The sequence below is a fragment of the Ambystoma mexicanum genome, chromosome 4p, assembly GCF_040938575.1.
Source record: "Ambystoma mexicanum isolate Mex_15411 chromosome 4p, UKY_AmexF1_1, whole genome shotgun sequence".
Lineage (NCBI taxonomy): Eukaryota > Metazoa > Chordata > Amphibia > Caudata > Ambystomatidae > Ambystoma > Ambystoma mexicanum.
In genome coordinates this window covers 500,257,653-500,273,702 of record NC_090927.1, presented here as the reverse complement: position 1 = coordinate 500,273,702, position 16,050 = coordinate 500,257,653, and positions in this window count along the sequence as shown.

The window sequence follows — 16,050 nt, the reverse complement described above, 5'->3', positions numbered from 1 at the left end:
GTCTCTTTTAGTGTCACAAATCCCAAGAAATGTTTTTTAATTCAGACAGGCTCACAATGATCAGAGTGACATGGTGGTCACATAACGAACAATCATTGTCGTTTGTACAAGATGTATGGCATCTGGGGTGCAATCTACAATGATTGAAAGGTACTTGGCAGCCTCAACTAAGGTTAGGATTTCCTCTTTAATGGTTGTGGCCAAAAGCTGAATTAGTTCATTTTGTATATATTTTTTGAGGTTGTGAATATGTGTCTTTTGAACTGTTATTTTACAAAGATGCTCATCCATTAGTGGGTCACACAAAGCAAGATATTCAACACATTTCAGGATTTTTCCATTACCAAATGTGTGCAGTTGTTCATGCGTTCCATGAAAGGACAGATTCTGCATACCCGAGAACTATTAAATCAATCAGTCATTCTAAGATTTGCTGCCAATGCTTCTGTTCTTGCTTAAGGAGGCACACATTTCCTTTATCAATTGTTTTGTTCTTTTTCATTCGCAGTGCCAGTTCCTTTCACTTTTGAATATTTTCTAAATGCACCTTGGTTCTTTCGTGAGCTGCTAGAATGTCAGACAATTATTTTCCAGTCCTTTGACCCTTTATCAGCAAGAGATGATGCACTTGTTGGATTACTGCTAAACAGCTCACAACAGAAGCAAAACACTGTTTCCTTTGGTGCGGAATGCTGTAGTCACTGAAGCTGCACATCATTTCCTTTGGAAAGCCTCCTTTTTTAATGATTTGTGGAAAACTTTCTTTTGTTTATATCTTTAGGAAAAATAACCTGCATAACCTGTTCTGGCCCATATTCTAGTAGTATTTGTCAGACATGATCACTGCTTTTGGAGTGAAAGTTGTCCGAGGTAGCAGTATCACTATAGCTCACGCTGATGGGGGCAATAGCACTTTCACATCTTCTCAAATCTTGAACCTGAAATTGTTCATTTGGTTAATTTTCTACATTGAGAGTTTGCACTTCCAAGTCTTCTTCCACTTGTGAGGCAGAAGCTATATCTGATATTTCAATGGCGCGCATCCAAGTGTCGCCAAGTGTGCTGTTTGGCGTTTGGACTGGACTCTGCCGGACTCTGCTGAAAGGTTGCATGCACAAGAGGAAGCCCTACTCTCCTAATGCGGTGAAACGCTGCCTGTTGGACTTTTGCCTAAGGACTAAGGACTTCATTATCCACAATGCATGGTGAGCTAGAGACACGCCCCTTTTTCAACTTCTTCCCAGAATTCTCTTTAAATTACCCACGCACGCGCATCCTGCGCGCGCAACCAAGTGTCGCCAAGTGTGCTGTTTGGCGTTTGGACTGGACTCTGCCGGACTCTGCTGAAAGGTTGCATGCACAAGAGGAAGCCCTACTCTCCTAATGTGGCGAAACGCTGCCTGTTGGACTTTTGCCTAAGGACTAAGGACTTCATTATCCACAATGCATGGCGAGCTATAGACACGCCCCTTTTTCAACTTCTTCCCAGAATTCTCTTTAAATTACCCACGCACACGCATCCTGTGCGCGCATCCAAGTGTCGCCAAGTGTGCTGTTTGGCTGTTATGCTGAGAGGATGTGCAGGTGGGCCCAGGGTCTTATAATGCAATGAAGGAGGTCGAAAAGTCCTCTCAGGTAACAGGCCTATGGTCTCTATTGGAATGGGGAGTGATATATGATAATAGTGTAACTGCTTCCCTGTTATTACTTCGGTTTTGCTGTTTGCAGTAATGAAAAGGAAAAATATAGACAGCAAATGCAATAGTGCAATGCTGAATAACAGTGTAAAAACTAGAAGAATGAGTATTGCGTATGCTGCTGCTCTTCCTCTCCCAGATTCCCCGGACACGGATGATGAGCTGGTGGAATGTGCACAAAATACCACCAAGTTCCCCTTTGATGATGAATGTGTAAATGATCTGCCGGTGTCCTCTCAATCACTTTTCAATGAGGGAAGAAGGCAGGTGGAGATACCCGGCGCTTGCAATAAGGCAAACCTAGGCTTATCCTTTATGGATACAGCACCCATTTTTCTATCAGGAGAAATAACAATGTTAGGTCTATCAGAGCATTTAGATACCTCAACCCAGACCGCGACAAGCATGGGCGTAAACAAGTTGGCCACAGTAAGCACCGAAGCAAATTATAAGCCTTGCTTGGGTGACACTAATGAAAGGGGCATAGATAACTCTCAGTTGTATAAAGAAGTAAAAGCACAGACCAGAATCTTAAATGAAATTCTGCTTGCGCTAACTGCGTGGCCTGAGATGTTTGCTGAAAAGATGTCCAAATTTGGGTTACCTGTTGTAGGGGCGGTTGATAATACACAGAACCAATCCTCGACTAGGAACATAAAGGAAAAACAGAGGGAGGGTAATGAGACTGTACCAAATAGAAGCCTTAGTGAAAAACCTGATACGCAAAAGGAGAATAAGAAAGAGAGTAATCCATGGAGTACCAGTATTGGTTCAAGGGTGAAGGGCCGTTGTGATGTAGGTGCAGCTGATGGTACTGGTCCAGAGAGTCTATCGGAGGAGATCTCTGTGCCGACTATACCTAATCCCCCCATTATAATTGATGTCGATCACTCTTTACCTACTGCAGCGAATCCTGCCACCAAAGTTGCTGAGATATTTAATGTAAATATCTCTAAAAAAAACTGAAAAAAATTAAGAGGAAGCAAGTGCAGGCACAGAAGGCTCTGAATGTATCATCACGTAAGTTCCTGCGTGAGCCCAATTTAAGAGAAGCGGAACCCTGCCCCAAAAGGGCGATAATGCAATTACGGTTACTGAGTCCCCTATAAAGCAGCAAGCCGGCAGTAACCAAACTAAATATAATCTGACGAGTGAAAAAGAGCTTACCAGAAATGTTGACAAGCGGTCTAGTTACTACGATGCAGAAAATGATTTAGCGGAAGCTATGAAACATAAGGTAGTAACTGATAGAATTGACACTAATTTAAAGAATTTGGAAATGGGGATGCTGGACATATTCGATTTGTTTAAGAATCCCGACGCCCCTTTACGCATAAAGATTCCACAAAGAGAAGAAATAGGACAAGGTATGGATATATCTGTGGGAGCAGGGGACCGCATACAAGAAAGTGCAAAGGGGAAGGCAATAGTCCAAATCAGGAGGACCCACCAAACATGGAAGAAAAGATAATTCCCAAGAGCAATGGTGATTTAAAGGAGTCATATGGCATGCCTGGGAGTACAAATATAAATACAGTGTGCAAGCTGGAAAACTCCAAGCACAGAATGCCACGCCAAAGCTGTTCTGACACTACGGGTATGAAGTCTGATAAAAGCAATGAATCTGATTCTGCCGCATCAGGAAATTATTTAACTGAGGATTCTGTGCGGAAGATCATAAAGGATTTATTGAAAGAGAAGGATTTAGGGTTAATTAAACAGGCAAGTGTACTTTATGAAAAATCAAGGATTATATCAGAGAAGGCCTTGCCGCAGAACGATATGGGATGTGTAGGAGGTGCACAGGCCATAACTCTCAGACAAGGAGACTGGAAAAAGCAAGACGGAGGGGGAGAGAGGGAGTGGTGGGCCCCGGTAAATGTCACTGATGATAGGAGTGCTAAAGACAATAGGGAGGAAAAGAGCAACTACACAGGTTTTTGGGAGGGATTACAATGATGTTCTCTGACGCCCGCATTTTCCTGAGGTTCCCAGTCTTATTCTGTACTATGTCTTTGACGATCATTATTCACCAAACCTCAACAGACCTTATATATTAAGTCTGTTCAGTGACATCCCAGAATTGTCACTAATATCTTCTTCTGACATACAACTGGTGGACTATATCCATCCACAAAGGTACGACTTTGTGCGCTTGGTGATTCAATCGCCTCTGGTGCGTGAGCTGATTTTGAAGGAAGCGGGTTCACTGCAAAAGAGGGGATTTGACGCATATAATTTCCTAAAACAAGTGGTTGCGGAACCAGTAAATGAAATGGACATGTGACACATTACATTTATTCATTGGATAAAAAGGATGACAATGATTATGGTTACAAGGACTCTTTGTCCCTAGCAGAAATTAAGGAATTAAGAACCTTGGCAGTGTCTCTTAAAGACTCCCTTGAACAGCTGAAAAATATAGGGAAGCCACTATAGCGACGAAGACCCATATAAGCTGGTGTCGTGGAACTCCAGAGGGCACTCTCACTTAGCCCAGAATAAAAAAGTATGCCAGCACTAGAAAACTTTGATTTTGTACTCATACAAGAAACTTGGGCATGTGGGCAATTGATATGGAATGGTTATGTGGTAATGTGTCTCCCAGGCATACGTGGGCAAAAAGGACGCCCCAAAGGGGGCCTAATACTGGCTTATCGTAACTCACAAGATATAGAAATACGATCAGTTAAACTTCTGTACACTTCTTGCATGGTGGCAACTTTTTATCTAAAAACACTAAATGGTAGGGTGGGTCTAATGGTAATAAATGTGTATTGGAACTGTGGGGAATATGAAGACCAAATGCTAGAGAAGATGCTAGAAGAAGTAAATGAGTTAATTGAGGAATGGCTTGTATGTGCCCCAGGCGGTTTTGTCATAATAGCAGGTGACATGAATGCAGATTGCAACTTATCTGGGATAGAAATGGCATGGCTTCTAGGAGAGAAGGGCTCCACCTCCTCACAAAAAGGAGACAAACGATATAGAGGAGCGCTTTGGCTTGATTCCATAAGAGCATGTGGATTGGAAATGGTGTTTAATGATAAGTGTACATGGGATGCACGGGGAGAGTCTTCCATTATTGACTATATTTTTGTGAGTGATAAATTGGTAAAGGACTCAGAAAATATGTTGGTACAGTTGAGGCCTGAAAGTGATCATGCAATGTTATCAATTAACCTGAACCTTGAGAAAAAAGATAAAAACAGAAATGCCTTTTGTGTCCCAATATATGTCAATGTGAGAGGAAATAGGATCAAATGGAACAACTGTAAGGTAAATAAATTCAATAATATGATGTGGAATGATTATGAGACAAGATCCATGGAACAAAAAATAGAAACATATTCCATTGAGGCGTTTGACGAGTTACTGGTCACAAATCTAGCTCTGATACAGAAACCGAAAACAGGGCAAGTTATCAGTAAAAGGATTAGCAAGCATGTCTTCGATCTAGAGGTTAAGGAACATAGAGCTGTGTTATATAAGCAATTACGTGTTATCAAAAAACTAAACTTGCCTCCCGTAATGAGAAAAGACCAAGAAAGAGTATGCCGACAAGCTTATAAGAACTGGAGGATATACCATCGCGCCCACCTAGAGCAGAAAGATGCAGAAGCCATGATAAGTGCGATGAAGGAGACCAATTCTAGGAACTACTGAGCTCTTATCAATGGCACCGAAGTATCACAAGCACAACTAACTACGAATCCTCTCAGTGAGTTAATATGGTGTAATTTTTTTGAGAAATTGTATGCTCCCTTGACTGAAAGTATAGTAGAAATTGAATGGAAGGAAGGCACGTGGGAATTAGATGTTTCAGTGGACAAAATAATGATAATGATTCAAAAATTAAAACCATCGGCCACGCCTGGTCCCAATAACCTAACAGGTAATATACTTAAACAGAGTTGCCAGCTTTGGGCCAGAATATTGCACTTTATATTTAGCGATGTTATCCAGTCCCAAACAATGCCTGCTTCGTGGAAACTTTCGTATGTTATACTTATATTCAAAAAAGGTAATAGGCAGTGTCCGAAGAATTACAGGCCAATATCCTTAATCAATATAGAGGCAAAGATATTTGCTGCCCTGATATTGGAAAATCTCCTGAAATGGATGGAGGAGAAAGAAGTTCTAGACGCGAGGCAGTTTGGATTTAGGAAGAACTTAGCGACGGATGCTGGGGGTCTGTAGTAGCATTGTTGCAAAGTAAGGCAAAGAAAAGTGAGTCTGTGCCATTGTATGCAGCCTTCATGGACCTAACGGCCGCATTTGACATGGTTGACAGACCGATACTATGGCAAAGGCTTATTGCCTTAGGAATTGAAAGCGGTCTGTTAGCCATGATCATTCATCTCTACACAAATACAGTCTTAAAAGTTAGGCTAAATAATGAAGGACTGATGTCTAGAGAAATAAGTGCTAGAAATGGCTTGAAGCAAGGATGCTCTTTGGCGGCGATTTTGTTTAATCTCTATGTCTCAGGAGCCAATGCTAAACTAGAAGCTGTTGGGATGTTACCACCCAGGATCGGGGGGATTGTGGTGAATTGTGTTTCATATGCTGACGACTTCTTGTTAATGGATCGCTCAAAGATATGGTTACAGAGGTTAATAGATGCTTTTTCGGCTTTCATTAAAGACTTAAAACTGAAAATTAATCCTACAAAAACTGTTGTAATAAATTTGGGGAAATGTAACGGTGTAAGCTCAAAGCCAGTGTGGTGTGTGGAAGGAACTAAGTTAAGATTGCAGAAAGCCGTAAAATATTTAGGATATACCTTTGCAAGTAACATGATGGTAGGCTTTGCAAAAAAATGCTTAGAATCTAAGGCGAAAGAGGCTGGAAATCAACTAAAAGCCATTGAAAGGAAGTTTGGTAAATTTACAATGAAGGGATGCAGAGATTTCTATATGTTAAAGGTTATACCGAGGTTAACATATGGCTTGGAATTCTATCCGATGAAACTGACTCCTATACTAAAAACTATAGAAGCATCAATTTGGAAAAAAGTATTATTCTTCATCCCAAAGTGTACACCACTAGAAGTCATAAGATATGAGTTCGGTCTCTGTTCAGTAAAATGCATAATGGAATGTAAAAGAGTGATGTTGTACAGAAAATGCATTTTGGCTGGGACTAATTCACTATATAAAATAATAAATGATGATGCAACGGAGAAATATATGACGGATTTAGAACTAGAAGTGAAGAATATTTTATTTAATCTTGGTGTCTCAATGAAGTGTCTCTTAGAGAAACCTACAAAGATCAAAACATTGATGAAAGCTTTTGACTAGGTGAATAACAACGTAGTGATTATGAATTCAAAGCTATACAATCAAGTAGTATCCATGTGGAAATGGCTACCTGAACTCGAACCATATTTAACAAAGTATCCGTCTAGGAAACTCCGAAACAGTGTAATGAGATTTAGGTTCAATGTTCTAAATACAAATGAAATCTGTCACGCTAGAAAATTAAGCACTGTGTATAGGAATTCATGTAGATTCTGTGAAAACTCAGAGGCGGTTGAAACATTAAGTCACTTGCTGTTAGTATGCCCTATGTTGGCGAATGAAAGATTTGTTCACTTCTCTGAATTTGTATCTGATACATCACATGTATTTAGGGAACAACTGTGGTTTGAAATGCTGCATGGGACAAACACAACACTGAAGTGCAAAGTGATAGACTTTTTAACAATAATCTGTCAAGTGACGTGACAAAACATCCGGCAAGTGCAAAGTCGGAGTTGGAATGGGATGAGGAAGTGCAAAACTGCTTGCTTTAAAGATTGTCAGAATATAAAGGTTGTAAGTGTCTTCTAAGAACGCCTAGTGAGGACCAAGGTTATATAGATGAATATGTTCTTAAACAAGGATATGAGATATATGAATTTAACTTCGAAAATTATGAAATGTACTTGTTGTTTAATGAGTTGCAAATTGCTGTTATATTGATTTGAAAGTCTGTTTTTACGAGTTTTATGAGTTTTGTATATTCATTGATTTGTAAAGGTTTGAATAAAGCAAATACAATAATAAAAAAAAATAATTTTTCAATTCAGTGTCACCATCTTGATCTTGCAGTGGATCACCTATAAAATACTTAAGAAAAGACTCTTCTTGTTTTGCTTTTACCTTTTCACTTTTTATTCTGATAAACTAAACTGTGACCCAGACAATTTCTTTCTATTTGCATGATGCACACGAGCTGAACAAATGATCAACCCAATGGACTACTCATGGTTCTATTATTGTGCTCATGTCAGAGGCGGCCTCTAACGACGTATTGCATTGAGGTGCGGCTCGACACGTAGCGTAGTGTTTCCACGCTGCAGGGTCCATTCCTCAAATGGGCCATACGGCGGGTTGAACGCGGCTTTGATTTTGTTGCCGGTGTCCGCATTAACCAGCGTGTCCCCCCTGTGTCTTTGGACGCTGACGCTTACACCTATGCCCATGGGGGGGCTGCTGTGAAGAAGGGCCAGGCTCGGGGGTGAACACATCCCTGATAGCGGAACGGATAGTGGAACAGACTTGTGCAGTGTCACGCATGGTGCCGGATTAACGCGTCACCGACTGAAATCATCAAAGCATGGCCCTCATCAAAGCGTGGCCCTCACCGGTACTGGTACCGCTTGCTGCAGCCACAGTCGAGGAGGTGAAAGGAGAGTTGAGAGTGATTTCCCTCGGGCTGCTTTCCACCTCCCCTGTATCTCTCTAATACTTTTACCCTTTGTGCACTGTGGTCCTGTGGTCCTTGGTTTTGGTGTATTATTAGCATTATTAGCTTTGTATAAGCATAGTGTCAAGTTTGCTTATATTATGCACTTGCCAAGAGTTTTTATTCCTTACTGACCCTCTGCTGCATACAACCTTTTTTTAGCGTTGGGTCATTTGGGAGGAGTGTGGTTCCCGGTACTAGTATTTTGGTACCAGACTGCTGTGCTAGAGCAGGGCGGTCTTGATCACCAGGTATAGTCAAGCTGGTCTTAAGGCTAAATGCCCAGGAGACTGTGGGCCTAGGCCTTTGATCCTGGGCACTTTGGCACACTGTTCCTCCACCAACCCTTTGGACCTCAGGTGAGAGGAACTATTTGGACAGCTCTCAAGGACTGTGGTCTATCGCTCTCCTTTCCCTAGCTGTTGAATACACCTTAGGAGAGTTATTCTTTGTCCTCTGAGCAGACAATCCTGGTGGATCATACTATTTACCTTTGGCTAATATGCAGCAGGGGCAAAAGCCTTCTAATTCGAACTATAACTTGCGGAAAACAAAGACCTTACCCCCCTAAGGAGAATATGGAAACTTACACGAAGGCTGTTAAATCTAAGAAGAATGCGAAATATGCCAAGCCGGTGGATCATGGTGCTATTACTGAGTTTTTTCCAGTTAACCCACCTCCGGATATAAACTCAATGACCATTGAAGAAACCGTAGTCCCTGGCCCTATTGGCAGTATTTCATTGAATACCACCAATTTCGATGATAACGACAACAATTCTATCTTAGACTTGTGCTTAAATATTCAGAGAGGGTTGTCATCACAACCTCCACTGACGATAGCTAGTGCATCGTTATCCCATAGCATTAGTAACATGGGTACTGCGCCTGGACTACACAACTCTATCAGAAGCAGTGGACGATTGTCTGCTTCACCAAACTTAGCAATGGCATCTATGGAGGATGCACCAGACAAACAGGATGACAACCTGGATTGTCAATACCCTGGCTCAACTGTGGTTGCCGAGCTCCAATCATCAGTTGCTGCTCTCCAATTTGTGCTTAAGATCCTACTCCAAATGTCAGGCCGCATTTTGACCAACACTAACATCATTACTATGGCATTAGAACAGAAGGACCATCACCGTGAAGAGGCGGAAGTTAACCTATCGGACACCTTGCAGATCGTGAAAGAAAGCAAGGCCAATGACAATATGGAAGAAGCTGTAGCTGAACCATCAGAACCTGGCAACAGCGAAGAAATCCATGAGGCAAACCAGGAGAATGCTCCTGTCCTTGAGACGGTACAAAGCCCTTTTGTCTTCTTTTCACGGAAACAACAGAGATTGGCGAAGAAGGCGCTTAAAAACAACAAATCTAAAACAAGTGCCTTACCGCCTACTGCTGTACCACAAATAGGGCTGGATACACGTTTGAAAAAGCTAAAAAGAGACTAGCTAGATCAGCTGAGCGGGTGTCTACGACTAAAGGTTCCCTCTCTGGCTGGCTCGTGCTGGAAGAAAAAGCCATTAGCCCGGTCTCTGACGAAGATCTTCTGAAAGACTCGGTCTCAGAGCTAGAACTTTGCTTACCAGTATGCACCGAGCAACCAGCAGCATCCAGACATGAGGGAAACCCACCGTCACCTGTGCTTCTTGAATTGGGGCAGGATGCTAAAGACATCAACGAAAACCGCATCTGTTTTATTAAGAACCTATACCAGAGCAGCATAAATACTTGGCTTGCGCGATCGGAGCTACTAGTCAGACTGTACTCCATTCCCCAACTTAAATGTAAAAAGGAACTAAGAACTGTTGACGTTGACATCGACGTGGACTCCAATGAAATCGATCTTAACACTGGCCCTGATGTCATTGCAGCTCCAGTCCCCAGCTTATTTGTCCCAAGTCAGTGGAATTGAAAACCCTTGAATTTACAGAAGTACAACAAGTCCTAAAATGGTTGATGGAATCCCTTCTGGGGATTTTACACAACCACTGAGCCTTTTCCCTCCTTACGTGGAACTGTCGAGGCTTCGCCAACCTACTGAGAACAGAGGGCTCCGTTGACCTTTTGTCCAAGCATAGTTGCATTTGTCTTCAGGAGACTTGGGCCATGGACCCCCTGCTTTGGGATGATTTTGTTGTGTATCAATCTTTTGCAAAACGGGGTACAAGGGGCCGCCCCTTTGGTGGTCTACTCATTGGGGTGGTAAACACAGTAGTCTCTCTTAGGGTACAGAGTGATGTTGAGGACTATCTTTTGGCAGTAGAGATGAAGAAGAAAGTTGTCTTCTTAGGTTTCTCCTTGTTAACATTTATAATCCACCAGGAGCAGTCATAGTAGAACCTTTACAAGCAGCCCTGCAGGACCTAATGTCATCTTGGACTTTGAAACCTGGTAATGTGGAAGTGGTGGTCATGGGGGACTTCAGCTGCCACATGACAGGCGAGGGCTATACAACGTCTCATTTGAGGCTTAGCACAACATGCCTTATGACCCATGAGAAAAGAGAGGCTGAGGGGCTGGGCTGGCTACAATTGTTCGCTTATTGGGAACTCGAGATGATCAATGGTCGTACGCCGGGTGATAGGCCAGGGAAACATACTTGGACAAATGGCTCAATTTCCAGCACTTCGGATTGTATATTTATGTGCCCTGAAATGCAATCAAAAGTGACCGATATGAAAGTGATCAATAACAACTGGAGTGATCACTCGATGCTCCAATGTTTTCTCCAATTACCTAGTCGCACCATTCCTGCACTGATTATTGGAACTATTAACACTAATAGCTCAGGGTCTAGAATAATTTGGTTGGAAAAAAATATTCGATCAGCTACGGAAGCCCTTAAATACTCCTCTTCTGTAGGTTCACTGAACTTTAATACCATGACCATTAATGCCATTGAAGATTGGATCCAGGCATTCTCGGGAAAACATGCGGTGGCCAAAATGGGCTACATGATAAGAACTGAGGGCGTTAGTCGCCCCTATAATAAAGGAATCAGAGATGCCAAGAGAGGGTTGAGAGCTGAAATTCATAGCATCAAGACCTTGAACTTCCCTGCATCGCTTTATTGCGAGAGAGTCAGAAAAGCTAAAAGTTGCTACAGAACCAGTATTAACCATATAAAAAAGTCGGAGAGAAACTGCGCCTATCAAAGGTTAGTGCAGACCATCTGTTCCAGGGATTCTCGCAGTATTTGGTCTCTATTGAATGAGACTAGGAAGAATGGCAAAGCCCAACTAGCCAATCCTATAAGAGAGGAGATTTGGATACAATTTCTAGAAGGACGTAATGTAGGGGTGACCAACCTGTATAATTCACCTCTACATAAGGCCCCTATTTTCCCGCCTTTTGAAGTTTCCCCCGGGATCATTCTGAATAAAATAAAAACTCTAAAGTCCTCTAGAGCCCCCGGACCTTACGGATTGGCTAATGTGGTAATCATGAACTATCCCGAATTTTGGGCAGAATTATTGTCTATACTTTTTGAAAAGATCTTAGTACAGGGGAGAATCCCTCAAACTTGGCAAACAGCCATTCTTATTCCTATTTTCAAAAAGGGAAACACTACCGATCCCAATAACTACAGGCTTCTCTCTATGCTGGATATCACAGGTAAACTTTTTGCTTCAATATTGCTAAGCGAAGTGCAGCAATGGGTTGATGAAACTAACATCCTCAGTAAATGTCTGTGCGGATTTCGGCATGACTTCTCTACATCACATAATCTTATGGTGATGGACATATTCTGCACACAGGCACTTACTAAGGGGCAGCCTGCCTCCTCTGTATGCCTTATATATTGACTTCAAGTCTGCCTTTGATTCCATTCCTAGAGACAGACTGCGGCTTAAACTTGAATCAATGGGATGTCCGGGAGGCCTCTTGTACTATCTGAGACTTCTGCACCAAAACACCACGGCTCGTCTTAGGCTGAATCTAGAAGGCAACATGACCAAACAGGTGCCCCGAAATAGAGGAGTAAAACAGGGATATGTTACTGCACCCCTGATCTATAACCATTATGTATATCATATTCCCACTGTACTATCTGAAATTGACAACTGCCTGCCAAAAATTGGTGAGGCGCCTTGCCCGGTACTAGCATATGCCGACAACCTGGTAGTATTTGATAACACCATTAGTGGGCTTCGGCGCTCTGCTACCACTTTATGGGAATATGCCAGTCTGAATGGTCTGACTATTGATTTATACAAGACCAAAGTATTTAGATTCACTGGGAGAAGAGTATCCCGAGTTAACTTGATGGTGGGTAAAACTAACATACCCTATGCACCCTCCTATCGTTACCTTGGAATTGAAATCGAGCCCAATAGCGATCACCGCTACTGCAGACGAGGACGCAAAATCAGGGCAGCGCAAGTCACTGCACTGATTGCTGCGTTCTCGAACAAGCAGGGCGGCTATACACTCTGGGGAACACGGCACCTTTACATCCAAGTGTTTGTGCCCATGATCACCTATGGCCTTGAGGCCCTTCTTTCTTTTGATTTAGCTTGGCTCCAGGTGATGGAAGGCAAGTTTTGGCGTTGTATATTGGGATTGTCACCAGGAGTGCCTATGGCTCTGATAAGACTTGAAAGGGGTCTTCCATCACTAAAAGCAACTGTACCCAAAAAGAGAGCCAGACTCTTTCTCAAGATGACTAGCGGTTGTTCTAATCCCTTATTGTCTGTAATACAGCAGGAAGTAGTCAGAAAACATACCACCTCACCCCTTTCCAAACAAATGTCAGAATTTCTTGCTGACATAGGTTGGTTACACCGAGGGACAGCCTATACTAAAGAAGTCCAAAATGCACTTGGAAAAAGGGTGGACCTTTGGGCTGGTTAGAGAACTTTGCACATCTGAGCACTCTAAAGAGCTATCAATTCATTAAATATAGATTGTATACCTATATGAAGCCTCAAGCGTATCTGAACCTCTGCCCAACGAAAAGACTCAGACGTTTTATTATTTTGTTTAGACTGGAACAACTACCCACCCTGAGGAACTTGGGTGCCAGGGAAAATATACCTGTCCCTGAGCGTATCTGTCGCCTGTGTAAATTATCTGAATGCTTGGAGACAGCCAAACATCTCCTCACGGAATGCCAGACATTAACTAGCACAATAATACTGTATCTTGCTGAGTTTGTTCACAACCTTCAAACCATTAGCGAACTGTCCTTCTGGCTTTACTGCACAAATACCTGCAACATATATTTGTTTATAGCCCTCTATAACATATGGCAAAAAATTGAATTAAAGTTGGACCCGCTGATTTGAAATTTGTGTACTGTAAGACAAAGCAAATGCATGTCGTTGTGGGATTTGTTATTGGCATACCTTATTGGCATACAATAAATATTTGTTTACCCATGATCTAGATGTGAGCAGACCTGTAAACATGTATATTATCGTTTAATATGTATAAGTCTGCCCAGCACTTGAGGTAAAGATGGTAAGAAATTTGTTCACTTTTGATTTCTTAATTTGATACTTTTATCTGCTTATTTAAGTTTTAAGTGTATTTGCTGATTATTATTCGTTTATTGTTCTTATCATTGTTATTAATGAATTGTGTGTAAAGTTTGAATTTTTATTCATACTATATCACATTAAAGTTTAAATTAAATTAAATAAAGGTTAACAATCCAGTGTCCTGCCCAGGCTTCCAACAGAACATACACACATACTTTCAAAGGTTTTTGGAGGGACTGAATTATCCATTGTATGGACAAGGACCTACGTTTGGTGGGTAAGTGCACACATTTTATAAAATGGAACTTTAAAAGACCATGGGGGTCATTCCGAGGTTGGAGGTAAGGAATTACCGGCACCGGTAAGGGTGCCGATGCCGGTAATCCCTTACCTCCGTATTCCGAGGTCCTTTTGCGGGTCCTTCGTTACCTCCTGCTTTTAGCAGGAGTAAAGTACTGGACCCGCAAAGGAACTTCGGTGGTAATTACGGTACCGTAAATTACGGTGCCGTAATTACCTCCTTCCCCATTCCCATTGAGCCCTATGGGGCAGAAATGGGAATGGGGAAAGGCAAAAGGTGAATGGGGAATTACCGGTCCCTCCAACCCTGGAATGGACCGGTAATTACTCCATTCACCATGCCGGATATAGGACGGTTTCGGAGGCAACCATGGAGCTAATTACTCCATGGTTAGCTCTAAACCCGGAATGAGGCCCATGCTGTACTTGGAAAGGCAGCATAATGGAGCAATCTGCATAGGAATTCCAGATATCTGTAAAGCACAGTTCAACACTACTTTACTTTACTTTATTCTATTATAACGCGCAACCATAAACCCGTAGACATGAGGGCGCAGACAAGACAAACAAAACCGGAGAAGAACCATATGGACTCCCAGTGAGTACACTATCCAGGGTAGAACCCCCTCAAAAAGAAAGTCCCCATACGAAGAGGAGGACCAGGAGGCTACTTAACAAACCAGCCAGGTCTTGAGCTCCTTTTTAAACAGGCTAAGGGACAAAGAGCCTCTCAACGGTGCCGGCAAGGCATTCCATAAAACAGGGGCAGCACCAAAGAACGTTCCTCCCTGAGCATTCTTGGTTTTACATTTGGGCAGGAATATGAGATTTTGGTTGCTCGATCTCAAGCTTCTTTGATTGGGTTTTTCCATAATGTGGTCTTGTAAATAGGTCAGCATAGTCCCCACCCGGCACTTAAAAGTGATGACCAATACCCTGAAGGTAATTCAAGCCTCAACCGGGAGCCAGTGAAGTGCACGGCGTGACTCTGTTACATGAGCACGTGAGACGAGACCTGTGACCACTCTCACAGCACCATTTTGGACGAATTGAAGTCTATCAATGGTTGCTTTTCCCGCTCTTGCCAATAGGCTACAACAATAGTCAATACAATAGTAGTTTTGCACCTATTATCACTCGTGCAATTGCTTCTGTGTTATCTTGCGATATATACGGTCTCAAATGAGCTAGAAGTTTGATGTAGTATGTTGGTGATGCAACAGTGCATCCTACTTAGGATTTCATATTCAGTGTCTGGTCCAGCACAGCGCCTAAGATTTGTGGAAATGTTTGTATTCTGGGTCCAGTTTGGCAAGCATGCCAGCTGAACCCACCACCATGAGTTCAGTTTCGCTGCGGTTGAGTGCCAGGTTATTCTGCATCATTCAGCTCTCAATGATAGCAAATATTCTTTCAATTCCTTTTCATCCTGGCAATGATGCCCTAAAAGCAGGATGACACATTGTGTGTCATCCACGTAATTAGAGAATAGGACCCCTTCCTGTTGAAGATGTGCAAAAAAAGGGGCCATAAAAATATTATAAATACATGGCAAAGTGCAGGCACCCTGCGATACTGCAAAGAGTACAGGAATGGGTGGCGCCATTGTATCATCTGCACTCACTCTGCTAACTCTATTGGAGAGGAAGGAAATCATCCATTGGGTTACTGCCAAAGAAAAGTTGGCAACTTCCTTCAGTCGCTCGGCCAAAACTGAGTGATCAGCAAGATCGAAAGCCGCAGATTGAACCAACGAAATGAGCAGGGAGGCCAGACTTTTATCCATTCTCTTTAGTAGTTTGAATTTAAGATCTAATAGCGAGGTT